The 14,333-nt window shown below is 39.0% G+C and overlaps 1 pseudogene; it reads right to left on the reverse strand.

Moving 5' to 3' along the window:
* Positions 1 to 884: 884 nt before the first annotated feature.
* The window catches only part of LOC149192077 (chaperone protein dnaJ 6-like), a 101,273-nt pseudogene continuing 87,824 nt past the window's right edge, over positions 885 to 14,333 (reverse strand).

Raw genomic sequence — 14,333 nt, forward strand, 5'->3', positions numbered from 1 at the left:
TATTAAGATGTAAGTTGAATGGAGATAACAATCCACTACAGTAGAGAACCTAACAAGGTTGAATTTTAAAGTAGCTTTAGAAGTAAAATATTGGAAGTATTGGTTACTATATTTTAGAGCATCTAACTTGGAAAAATTATGAAATATTTACCTTTAATCAGATACAAAAGAAAAACATAATATAAAATTGAATTTGAATGGAAAACAATTGCATAAAATAACAAAGACTAGAAAATCATCTCACATGAATATTTGATACCAAAATCCTAGTACTTCTGATCTAGGACATTTTGATTAATTTTCAGGAGAAAAAAAACTCATATAATTGGCTCCAAAGGAGTCCTCAAATCTAAACCCTTAAAATTACAAGACTCTTGCTTAAATAACCAAAATAAAATTTAAACTCTCCCTAGTTTCCTATCAAATGAAATATAATACAACAAGAAATATTAGCTAAAAATAGACAAGTTACAAAGTGTCGTGAGCTGTAGTCATTGTTGGAGTTGTTAGAATCATCTTCAGAATCTCTTCGCTGCTAGGTATTCATTAGACTACCAGCTATGGTCCTTTGGATGCTAAAAAATATAGAAGATATGCCACCAAATTTTGTAGTTGATTTTGATCTTATAAAATATCAACCTCTACTTATTTATTTGTTCACTATTTGACCTGTTGGTTCGATGCCTCAGGATACTTATTATGATTTGAATGGCAATATTGAAATTGTTTGTTATTTTTTTACTAGAATATGGATATATGTTTACCAAATTCATAATAATTTCCCACAAAAACTAGAAGGTACTTCTTCGTTTGCTTCCAGGTATTTCTTTATGCCTCATGTCAACTAAAATGTGCCAAGAAATCTAGATTTGACAATTAGTCTATCAAATGATTGGTTTTCCAACTTTTGTTTTCATTACTTCAACCCCCCACTAGGGATAAAAAAATTTCTTTCTTTAACTCTTCTACAAATATTTCACTATCGATTATATCCTGGAAATGAGGATTATCCAACTTTGGATTAGAATACAACACCCATTCATAAACCCTGTTCAATTTTCCTTTCCACTTTGTATAGTATTCCAAAAGATATTTTTTGTCATGCTCTAATCCTCTATAGTTTGCTTGAAACTCTATAATGTCTTCCTTGTTAAATTATTTGAATAATGACCTCAAAGGTCTAGATAGATTATGAAGTTAGTCCATAGAAATTTCCTCATCATCAATGCGACCAGTATGATCATAAAGTGCTATTTTTTATGGATATCCAAGAATTGATATAATTCTTTGTAATTTTTGGATCTTTTCGTTGGCATTCTCATCATTGGGATTTTTTCCATGGTGAAGCTACAAAACCAATATGTGATACATCTTTCTTATTACTTGTTGAGAAGCAGTCCTTGCCACTTCAAGAACCCTTTATTTATTTCATTAAGAACTATGTTTTTAGGAATAATTTCTAGAAATAGACTTGTTGACATGTGAAATCAAAGGTATTCCATGTGTTCTTTGGTTGTGTATTCTTTGTGTGATCAATTAAAAATAATCTATCACAACACTTATTCAAAATAATAGAATGACACCTCGTTTAAGGAGCCACATCACACATTATACCCTCTTCAGGTGGCTCTCGAAATCGATCAATTTCTCTGATATCAGAAAGTTTTATACCAACAACACTAAATTTACCACCATGAACAACAAAATTCCTGTTATTTAGGACATCAGCCAAAGGCATGAAGAAAAATGCTTCAGTAAAAATTCAACCATGCTTTTATTTAACTTGGACTTGTCTTCACCCTTAAAACCATAAATATTGTTCATACTCCTACATTCATGATTTCCTATGGAAAGATAAAGTCCATTTTCACACATACATTTGGATTCCAGTAACAAAAATATGACTATGACTGAAAAAGTATCCTTGGTTGACAAAGTCATCATTTCGAAGATAAGGATTTTCCTATCAAGGAAACCCATTATTCTAAAAAATGTTCAAAAGGTCATAGTATTGACCATGGATGTTGCTACCATAATATTATTACAAATAAATGGAGAATAGGTAATATCTAACTCCCGTGCAAAGAGAGGGATACAAGACTTCGCAAGATTATCATATGAAAGGTATATTTTACTCAATATGATCGAAGACTTTGTATTTACGATAGGTGTGACTTGTTTTCGTAACAAAGATATCCTTCTACGTTTTCCACTTCTTACACTTGAGCCTTTAGATATGAACAAGGATTGCAATAACATAACAAGGCGACCCAGTTTAGCTCTTTGAAAAACAAAAATTATTGCACTAACTGTGAAAATTTTTGTAACAACCTGTACTGACAGGCTCGGAAATTCTGAAATTTTGGAGATGCCTTTACTTTCTTGTGTACCAATTGGTTCACCATTACTATAGGTAGTGACAAAAATGTCTAACATTGCACTCTTCACATTCTTGAAATATCCATTCTGATCATCCTTGAAGGCAATGTCATTTTCACACAAAAAATAATTCAATCTGACGTTGACCTATGTTTAGTATACATATCCTTCCTTAGAAATGACCGCTTCCTTCTACACATTTAGTTGTACATATATTAACATAAACCTTGTTGGGTGCAACCCAGCTTGGTCCAAGTTTTGGTTCAAAGAATCTACAACCCAACTTGGTCCAAGGTTTTGGGTCCAATTTCGCGAAGTTTTATTCATCGCGCAGCGTTGAGGGGCTTTGGGGTGGGCCAAAAGCCCCTTATTTTGTAATAGGTTTTAGGTATTAATCATGGTTTTGTTGAATCCGTGGTATATGGACCATGATTTTTGTAATTATGTAATGTATACAGGGAGATGTAATACTTTGTAATAGAATCATGTCATGATGCAATATCATAAGTGAATTATATTCTTTGTCTTGAGTCTGTATTTTGGGAAGGCTCCACAGATGAGTTTGTGAAGGCCTTGAAGGGTCTGTAGCTGAGTGCATAGACCACCTACAGCTGGGTAAGAGGGTTAGGAAAGAACATGTATCGAAGATAATTATTAATAAAGAAAAAAAATGGCGAAATATTGGGTATCTTTCTTTTTTCATTCGTTGTTGTTGTTATCATTGTTATAGATGGGTTTCATCGAGTTACGTGAAAGAATACATGTTATTTATAAATAATTATCGATGAAAAGTTATTTATGTACGTAAAGTTGTAGGAAGATAGAAAACATAAGTAAATACATGGACGCAACAATGCGCATATCCCTTTGGTTGCACAAACCTAGTTGTACAGCCTCCCATAACCACTTCGGGTGAGACTGTGATATACTTGCAGGTCACTACCCAAAGGGCCAGTGGTTGAGGGTTTTGTTGGTGCGCAGCAAACTCTGAACCTAGTTCAAGCCCCATTAAACCAACAAATGGTTCTGTTTCCAAGACTGGGATCTGCTTAAGGGATATGTTTTGGTGTCTATCGAGGAAAGAAATCCAAGAGTGGGTTGAACAGAAAGAAAGAGAATTTGTGGAAAAATATAACAAAAACTCGATTACCAATTGAAGACTGGTTGTATAAGTATATCTTCTAAGAATTATACGAAATATTATTTGGTTCCTTCCACATTGAATTGTATGAGTGGGTATCTATGTTGATCGAGCATAATACTTGCTGCAAGAACAATGAACCTAAGGAGTGGAATCCTGAATTGATACGACGACTTAAGAATGTCAATAATAGTATCTCTAGGGTTGTCAATTTCTGGATCGATAACATTTTGGGAGGATTTATCACTGAGTTTGAGATAAACGTGATCATTTCCTATAGTGAAGTTGAATGAATATTTTTCAAAGAATGATCCCAAAAAATATTTTCCTTGTGATGCATTAAATAATTACATATTAAGCTTGCATTTAACCATGAAATTACAAGTGCATAAAAGAAGAGGAAGAGAAGAATAGAAAGTCACACGTAGAATACACAAGATTGATGTCGAAGTTTGTCCAGGAGGGACTACGTCTCTGTGCCCTGCACGAATTAGTAAGGAGGCCAAGTTTTCACTAGATGGAAAAATAATGAAAGGACATAAAAATTCAAAATGATGACCTTATACCTCCAAAATTGAAGGAGCTCGAAAATTGCAAATCTATGATGGAGAAACGAATAGCACTATTGACTTCGTGGCATCGAGAAACGCTAAAACCATATAAAATTTGTCGAAAACTGACAAAGTGAAAATATGGCCCCGTGGAGAAATTGCTCAAATCATGGTTCCAACCACCTCTCTACACTGCTCATGGTTCCACCTACATAGGAATGTGTTCCAACTCCTGGCCTCCACCTTCCCCTGACGCACTGTGATAAAAGGTTTATATAAACAAGTGTCAGCGGATAAACCAAGGAATGTCGTTGGGTGCATTGGCTAAACACGTCAAGTAGTTGACAAGGGGTCGGGGGATCAAATTCTGCCCCTCCCAATTTAACACAACATGAAGGCATTGTTTAAATTTTTTGGGTGGTGGATCCAGGATGCTAGTAGCCCACTCCACCATTTCCCGCCAGTCGTTATGGATTTAAGGTGCGAGGAGTGTTATGGATGGAGGTGGGTCTACCACTCTCGATGGCCCATTCCTCCAAAACATTGGCGGTTTGAATGTGAGGTGGAGGGCGATAGGGTTGACAGCCCATGCCCCCGCCATATTTAATGTTTTGTTTGGGTGGTTACTGGGGGCGGCGGGGTCATGGCCGCTTGCCCCCATATTTAACATTAATGCGGTTGGCTGGGGAGGGGTTGGTGGGGGTATTAGCCCATCGACCATTTTTAAAATTAAAAAGTTGTTTTTATATATATAAACAGGCTGAGGTTCGATGGAGGTGGTGGGGATCATGGCCCGCCACCTAATTATTATTTTTTTTTTATTATTTTGATATATAAAAATAATTAGACATTTTGAAAATTCAAAAAATTGACTAAAGGAGTCAATTTAAGTAGGCCACAAATTCGCCCAGAATCTAGCCCCGGTTGGCCGAATCCAGTGGCCAATTTTTTTTCAAATTGTTGCCTCCTTAAGCCTGCCCAGTCACCCAAGTCAACCCTGAACTTTGACTGCTCCTAACTTTCGCATACGAACTTGGTTTGATGAACCGTTCACACCACTGCGATCACAACGACGAAATCTTCAACATGAACCTAGGTCAAGAAACTTTCGAGCACTTTGATTTTTGAGCCTTTGTATTGAGGTCACCTATACTTTGACCTGTATGATCCACTTGGATCATTCCTCCCCACTAAAGAGCTTTTGGCCCTGAAAAGAATTTACACTTAGCACACTATTTGTGTCCTTTTCAATCCACACTTTCAATCACTTGGACACGAAACTGGTACATCTTTTGCAATCATGCACACCACACATGACTCAACAACCCTTCCTTGCCAATAGTTTATAACACACACTCCTTGGCCAAGGATTACATAAAAAGTAATCAATACCTCAACTACTAATAAGGAAAGGGAAAAATATCATCGTTGCATTTTGAAGTGATGGGAAACACACCATCACTTTTACATTTACTTGAAACGTATGATTTACAATGGTGACCATAAGAAGCTACTACCTCTAAAAAAACCAACTTAATAAATTAGACCACCGTGAATGGGGTGGATTCATTTATTGAACATGTTCACCTTCTGGCTCCTCTAGTGATGTTTCCAGAGCATGGAGCATTCGAAATGTGGTTTGTTGGTGTCCCTCTTTCTTGCAATGACTACAACGATTCTTTTTCCTCCAAAACTTTGGGGTTGCCTTGGGGTGCTCTCCCTTGGTGTTCCTTCGATAAGTGTTGATGGAGCCCTCACTATCGCTGGACTGTGAGAAAGGAGTTTCATCGTTTATCGTTGGCTGGTTACTAGCTGTATTGGAGCTTTCTCCCATTCCATTTCTGGCTTATCTAAGTCTTGCATGACATGGAAATTCCTCAACTTCGATGAGGTTTACAATGACTTGGCCTTTGGTGCCGAGGCCCTTTCCCTGATACCCCATCTTCTTCAATAGTTTGGATCCAATCCTTGTAGCATGTTTTCAAAAACGGTGAATTCATCGTCATGAAAATCATATGAAATCAGAGAATCACTTTTTACCTCTAGATAGCTATGCTATTGCTTTTCCAAAGCCTCATCCTTGGCTTGCAACTGGCATAGTAATCTTTGTTTTTCTTCCCTTACCTCCTGTAGAAGCCTCCTTAGCTCAGCATTCTTTGCTTATATGTGGTGGTTGATCTCCCCAAGTTCTTGGAGTCCTACTGCGGGGAGTGCCGTTTTCGTTATGCCTATTGAAATCCTTGATTCATTGCTAGAATCATACCCCAAATCTATGGGTCCTCCTGCTGCGATCCCAAGGGCTGCAAACAACATTTCGTCGTTGGAATTGGACCCCAAGTCAATGGGCCTACCTTGTGCAAATCCCATAGCTATGACCTTCTCATCTTCCTCTGACTCGTAATCTTGGTTTTTTCGAATGATGGTGATGGCCTTCTGCTTCCCTTTTCTGTCATTCCTTTTAGGTCTCATCTCATGGTGCAGCTTCCAGCAATTTTCTTCATCATGCCCCTCTTTCTCACAATGTGTACAAGAGGGTTTTTCTCCCCTTCTCTTGGTTGTTGCAGTTCTCTTTGGGTGGTCATTGCGTCCATGTGTTCCCCTATTTTCCAGATGAATGGCATTTACACTGGCCAAGTCAATGGTAGTAGGTTCAAACAATAATAATGAATGTCTAATGTAACTATGTAATGATCCAATATACTTAGTTATTGCTTCAGATGAATCAAGTGCAATGCCCAAATTAAGTGCCTGTTTTCTAAACTCCTCGCTAATGCTCTAAACATCCTGAAATTTGCCTTGCCTTAAGTATTTCCAATCCATTAAGGCTTTTTTCTTATAACCCAAGGGATAAAATTGTTCTTTTAATGCAGAAAGGAAACTAGGCCATGAGGAAAGAAGATTACCCACACTCTTACTACTTTGCAATTTTCTCTCCCACTAGACGAGAGCGGTGCCACTCAGCCAAAGAAAGGCCAACTCGATCTTTGCCTTGTCCTCTTCAGTCTGTTGAGTCCTACAGTCGATCTCAATTTGCCTAATCCAATTACTAAGATTTTCTACATTACTTTCACCATTATACATGGGAAGATCAAATTTGACATCTAATCTAAAGAAAGGTTTCTTAGATGCATCCCTTGAATTTTTATGGTGATGGTGATGAGAGGAAGAAGAACTTTCACTTGTGGAAGGAGAAGGAGGGGGTTCTTCTCCACCATTTCCATGCATTGAATCTTGTTCTTCTCCCTTTCTCCCTTATGCTTTCTCCATCCTTGAAAGAAACTCACTGACATTTTCTTCCATTGTATAGAAGGTTTTGCAGAAATTGAGCTCCTCTTCATAACGAGCCTCTTCATCTACCATACTTCTTCTTCGATGTGCACACCCCGCTTCGGGATCAAAAAACTTTAGTTTTCCTTCACCTCTTCGGAGTTTGTTTCTTGTTAGCATACAAACATGCAATTCACATGTACAAACACCAATTCTGATACCACTTGATCCCAAAAAATCTTTTCCTTGTTATGTATTAAAGAATTACAAATTAAGCTTTTATTTATGATCCATGTGGATTTTGGTGGCCACCCACCTATCCCACTTGGACCCCCACAACCGTCTCTTTTATTTTTTCAATTTCCGTAGTTGTAGCACAATTTACTATTTTTAGTAGTTTTTCAGGTCCTTAACATCTGGAGTCGTTTTGAGGCCCTAAATGACGTTTCTTTGGGAAATCTGGGAGAAACATGGGTCCATGGACCAATTTTTCTCTTCCCAAAGTTGTAGTTCTCGGATAGATATATCTAACGAGCTATTGTACACGTCAAACAAAGATCGGGTGCCAAAGTTACGACCTCGGGAAGTTGATGTACCAACTTACCCAAAACGGGGCCCACAATTTGGCATTTCATCTTCTAGGGTTAGGTTTTGGGATGTTAAGGGTTTTCCATTGTTTCTCAACAATAAATAGGCCTTCGAGCCTCATTGTAACACAATTCAAAGGCATGTAGCCACCACATCTCTTCTCAAAGATAAGCTACCATCGCCCTAGCTTTTTTATTTCCATTTCTGTTTGTAAGAATATTTCAGTATTTTACATTAATGAAATGAAGTATTATTTCCACTACATCTTTGTGTATATGGTTATCTCTATATTTTGTTGCATTCCCATTTAAATCCAAATCAGTGGTATCAGAGTGGTATGATTTTTCTCTGTTTTTCTTTGCACGGCACCAACGAGGTCGGGATATAAGAAGTTAGGGCTTGAATTGGTCAAACCTTTGCAAGACCAGCCTCGCAAGTCTCGACAACCTCCCATAGCGGATGAGAAGAAAGACGAGGGGGTAGGATATCCTATCAAAATCTTGCTCGAAGAAGCTCTCAAGTGACAGAGGAACATGATCATGGACAACTTTGCGTAGATCCTTTAGTGGCTACCCAGAGTCAACACATCAGCTTCCAACAGCTACTCTGCAAATGCCACACTATTTTAGGTACAAGTTAATTTTGAAATCCCATCTTCGAGGGTCAAATAGACATAGAAGCCGTAGATAAATGGTTAAATCTGCTAGATGGGTATTTTTTTGTTCATGAATTTTCTAGTCAGGAAAATATTGTTTTCGCTCTTCTCAAAGCAACCCCCCATGTGAAGGACTGGTGGGAAACCTACTGCAAGTATAAGAATGAAAGTACAGGCTCACTATTTTTAGCCGCACCCACTTGGATTCATTTCGGGATGCCGCCAAGGAGCAGTACTATCCTATCAAAAGATATGAGGAAAAATACATCAAATGGACCACACTGCGGTAGGGAAGGGGCCAAGATGTGCTAGAGTTCACAAAAATTTTTCATACCCTTCGCACATAGTTGGGTATCAATGACTCTGAGCTACATTTGGTACTCAAATATTGTGGCTGCCTACACAGATACATCTAGGAAGAGATGGAGTTCTTGAACATCTCCTCGCTTAGCACGACGTACCGATACGCTGTCAAAATCGAGCAACAGTTCAAACAAAAGAAGCAAGACTTCAGATCTGCAAATCCAAAGACCAAAGGACAAAGCCAAGGTGGGGTGACCAAGACAACCTGCCGAAGCCGCAAGAAAAGAACAATACCACAAAGTCAAAGAAGGACACATGAAATTGGTGTGAGTTCCACAAGAGTCCCACTCATAACACAAGTGAGTATTAGACCAAGCAGTCACTGGTGGCTGAGTTGAAGGCTTTAGAATCAGATGCATGTTCCGACCCTGAGTCAGAACCCGATAAGAGGAATGCTGAAGGGAAGTAGATCATTGATGCGGAGCCCAGCATCACTGTTGCCACTGTTAAGATCCAGAAAAATGAACCTGAAGACCCAGAGGAGTGGGAGCGTCTTTTCCACTCACAGATGTGGATGAAGGGTTTGCCGCTGCAATCCGTTGTTGACAGTGGCAGCCAAAAGAAACTCATTTCAGTAGAGGTCATGAAGCAGTTGGGCCTACTGACTACACTGCACCTGTAGCCGTACAGTATCAGGTGGCTTCATGAAGGATGAGATCTCAAAGTTCGCCAGCACTTCCACCTTCCCTACAAAATCAAGCCCTTCAAAAATGAGGTATTGTGTGATGTTACACCTCTAGATGTTTGTGATGTATTATTAGGCCAGCCATACTTGTGGAGGTGACATGCTGTGTATGAGTCAAGGCCTCGCACTATCATTACTTCTTTGGATAATTCATTATACAGGATACCGGAGGTAGCCCCACCTATCGCCACCTCTTTGATCTCTACTAAGAAAGGTAGCAAGCTCAGCTCCTAGACGAGAAAATTCATTTTTTGTCTAGTTCACTCCCAAAGTAAGGTGAAGATTGTAGCCACATCCATGACCCCTACAAAGGGTTCCTCCACACAGCAGCAACAATAGAAGGATACGGTGATGAAAGAACACGAGAACATCTTCTCCTCACCCACAGGTGTACCATTACACTGTCAGGTTAAGCATTCATTTGATTTGACTCCCAGAGCACCTCTACACAATGGGGCAACATATGACCGCTCCATTTTGAAAAGTGACAAGTACAAGAAGTGACATGATCAACATCGGGTGCCACACATGTTTACACACAATATTCTCCCATTCCTTCGCTTGCACCAAGTTTTCAATGTGGACCACCCTCGACCATGCTTCCCACCATTACTGGACATGTCAGAAATTGCAAAACAGCTCACCAGGGACCAAGTTCAGTAGCAGCTTCCTCATCTCATGGAGGAACTCAACGCAATGGGGACCATTGCTTCCTAAGGGTGCAATAATGATCCAAGTGGATGTTGGTAGCCACCCACCTATCCCACTTGGACCACCACAACTATCTCTTTCATTTTTTCAGTTTCCGTAATTGTAGCACAATTTACTATTTTTAGCAGTTTTTCAGGTCCTGAACTTTTGGAGCCATTTTGAGGCCCTAAACGATATTTTTTAGGAAATCTGGGAGTAGCATGGGTCCATCCATGGACCGATGTTTCTCTTCCCAAAGTTTTAGTGCTTGGATAGATATTTCTAACGAGCTATTGTACACGTCAAACGAAGATTGGGTGCCAAAGTTACGACCCCAGGAAGTTGATGTACCAACTTACCCAAAACGAGGCCCAAAATTTGGTATTTCATCTTCTAGGGTTAGTTTTGGGATGTTAAGGGTTTTCCATTATTTCTCAACAATAAATAGGCCTTCGAGCCTCATTGTAACACAGTTTAGAGGCATGTAACCGCCACATCTCTTCTCAGAGATAAGCTACCATCGCCCTAGCTAGTTTATTTCCATTTCTTTTGGTAAGCATATTTCAGTGTTTTACATTAATGAAATGAAGTATTATTTCCACTTCATCTTTGTTATATGGTTATCTCTATATTTTGTTGCATTCTTGTTTAAATCTGGATCAATTTAACCATGAAATTACAAGTGCACAAAAGAAGAGGAAGAGAAGAATAGAAAGTCCCACAAAGAAGACACAGGATTAATGTCGGAGTTCATCCAGGAGGGATTACGTCTGCAGGCCCTTCTTGAATTAGTGGGGAGGCCCTGTTTTAATTAGATAAAAAAAAATTAAAGTACATCAAAAGTCAAAATGACGACCTTATACATCCAAAATTGAAGGAGCCCGATAATTGCAGATCTCTGATGGAGAAACGAACAGCACTATTGAGTTCGTGGCATTGAGAAATGATGAAATCATATAAAATTTATTGAAAACTGACAAAGTGAAAATTTGGCCCCCTGGAGAAATTTCTCAGATCATTGTTCCGACCCCCTCTTTGCACTACTCATCGTTCCACCTGCATAGAAATGTGTACCCTCTCCTCGCCTCATCCTCCTCCCGACACACTATGAGAAAAGGTTTATATAAACAAGTTTCAGCGGATAAACCAAGGAATGTCATTGGGTGCATTAGCTAAACATGTCAAGTAGTTGAGGAGGGGTCGGGGGATCAAATCCCACCCCTCCCAATTTAACACAACATAAAGGCATTGTTTAAATTTTTTGGGTTATGGGTCCGCCATGCTGGTGGCACACTCCACCATTTCCCATCGGCTATTATGGATTTAAGGCGTGAAGAGGGTTATGGATGGAGATGGGTCCGCCACTCCCAGTGGCCCATTCCTCCAAAAATTTGGTGGTTTGAATGTGAGGTGGAGGGAGGCAGGGTTGACAACCCGTGCTCCCATTATATTTAATGTTTTGTGTGAGTGGTTACCGAGCCATATTTAACATTAAAGTGGTTGGTTGGGGAGGGGTTGATGGGGGTCATGGCCCATCGACCATTTTTAAAATTAAAAATTTGTTTTTATATATATAAATAGGCCAAGTTCCGATGGAGCTGGTGGGGGTCATGGCCCGCCACCCAAATATATATTCTTTTTGTTTATTTTGATATATAAAAATAATTAGACATTCTGAAAATTCAGAAAATTGGCCAAATGTGTCAATTTAAGTAGGCCACAAATTCGCCTGAAATCTGGCCTCGATTGGACGAAATTCAGTGCCCAGATTTTGTCCAAATTGCTTCCTCCTTAAGCTTGCCCTATCACCAAAGTCAGCGCTGAACTTTGACTTCTCCTAACTTTCACATATGAACTTGATTTAACGAACTGTTTACACCACCGCGATCATGATGACAAGATCTTCAACATGAGCGTAGTTTGAGAGACTTTCGAGCACTTTGATTTTTGAGCCTTTGTACTGAAGTCACCTATACTTTGACCTGTAAAATCCACCTGGATCAAAGGAGCATGAGGTAAGTTCTTAAGATATTTTAATCTATAGATTAATATGTTATTGTGTGAAAATAGGATTTTGCAAATGCAGTCCAAATAATGTTTAGGTGAAGGGGAAACAAGCCTAAACCATGATCTACGCGAAGTGGAAAACAATATGGAATAGATTCAAAGAATTTTATTGAAATTGACTATAGCCCCTTGTTAGGAGGATCTGAGATTGAAGAAGAAAGAAGCAACCTGACAACCCCACGATATTCCCCTACCCATTGTGAAGGTGTGTTGATGTCAAGAGATGAGAAGAATTAGGGAATCTTTGGGATTCCCCATCCATCCACCCCCCTTACACCCCATCACCCTCCCCATAATTCCCCTACACCCCCACCCCCTTCCTCTCCACCTAGCCCCCTGAGAATGAGAATGGACAATGACATTAAGGTACCTATTTTTAAATGACTGGGATCAGAGGATCTTGACCCTTTTTGTTTTGTAGCTGATGCAGTATGAACATCAATATAGATCACTAATGATGATGTAGATAAGGTGCAACTCATCACGTCGCTGCGAGAAAGAGTGCTGACCTGGTATATGAAATACTTTGTGACTAACCTGACCACTTCATTGGATGAAATTAAGAAAGAATTGATATCATAATTGAAGAAGTCGAAATCAGAATCATAGTGCATTACAAAGCCAAAAGAAATAAAACATACAATGAATGAATCTGTGTGGGAGTTGGATCAGCGATTCAAGGTGTTGATGGGTCAAGTAAGCTTTGATATACCCCCACAACGACATAAATAATGGTTCATAGTTGTGATATTTCCACATATTAGGTTACCTTTGACACAATAGAAGATCTCAACTCAAGCTAAAGAATTAGAGATTGCGATGAATTTGGAAGCTTCGTGGATTGGGGATACTCATGAAGGAGTACAACAGATATAAAGTCACCTAGCGAATATGAACCTGGAATTGCAGGACCTGAAGAAAGGTAAAGAGACCAGATCAGAAGTATGATGAACAAAATGAAAAGAAGAGGGTCATTATAAGGATCAATTCCCCGTGTTCAGAGATTATATTGCAAGTGGAGCGCCTAATCCAGTAAACCTAGGTTTGTGGTGCAATATTTATAGAACGAGAGGAAAACATTACTCTGCATATTTCTACTTTTTACAGAAGTATGTAAAAACCCAAAAGTAGTTTTTTTGTAACTTCTATAGATTAGTAGGCAATGATGAGAAAAATTGCCAAAGTTATGACTTAATGATGGAGCGCACTAATGATAGTTATAGAGTGCAAGTTGAAGGACTTGCATACAAGGAGCAAGGCCAACATGTTGGTCGAGGAGGATTTCAAGGATGGGGAGTAGGAGGAGGAGGAGGAGCTGGATGGGGACGTGGCCAAATTATTTGTTACAATTGTGGACAAGTCAGAAACTTTGTAATAGACTCTCAGAACCCTAAGACAATGTGCAATTACTGTAAATCTTTTGATCATGTCATAGAAGAATGCCCTGTCCTTATTGCAAAGATGCAAGAGAAAAGAAACCAATAGACTACATCAAATATCCAAATGATGATAGCTGAGCCAAGAGAATATTAACCACACATCGACATTGTAACGATAAGTGGAGTTGCAATTGGAAATAATATTGTATCGCCATGGGTAAGAAAAACTACCAAAAAAGCTCTAGCATTTCATATCCTAAAGGAAAAGCAAGTATTCGTGGACGCGAGGTGAAGCTTTATGGATTAGGGAGCCTTAACATCTACCACACAAGCAACTCAGAAGGATAATGATAAGATATTACTGGTTGTGACACAAGATGTGGATCTGACTATTTTGAATTCTTTTCTATAGACTTTCATGAAGTTATCAAGAAATCAAAAGGTTGTAGAGGGATTGTAGGAATTGATAGATTCTTGTTCTCCTAAAGGGGTACCATAGAGTGAGATGTGCGTAGTGAATAATCTACATAGACACAAGAAGAAAATTGGAAAGGAAATGAGGCTTACA

The sequence above is a fragment of the Pinus tabuliformis genome, chromosome 2_2, assembly GCF_031772625.1.
Source record: "Pinus tabuliformis cultivar Carrire ecotype Pingquan chromosome 2_2, CPIR1, whole genome shotgun sequence".
NCBI lineage: Eukaryota > Viridiplantae > Streptophyta > Pinopsida > Pinales > Pinaceae > Pinus > Pinus tabuliformis.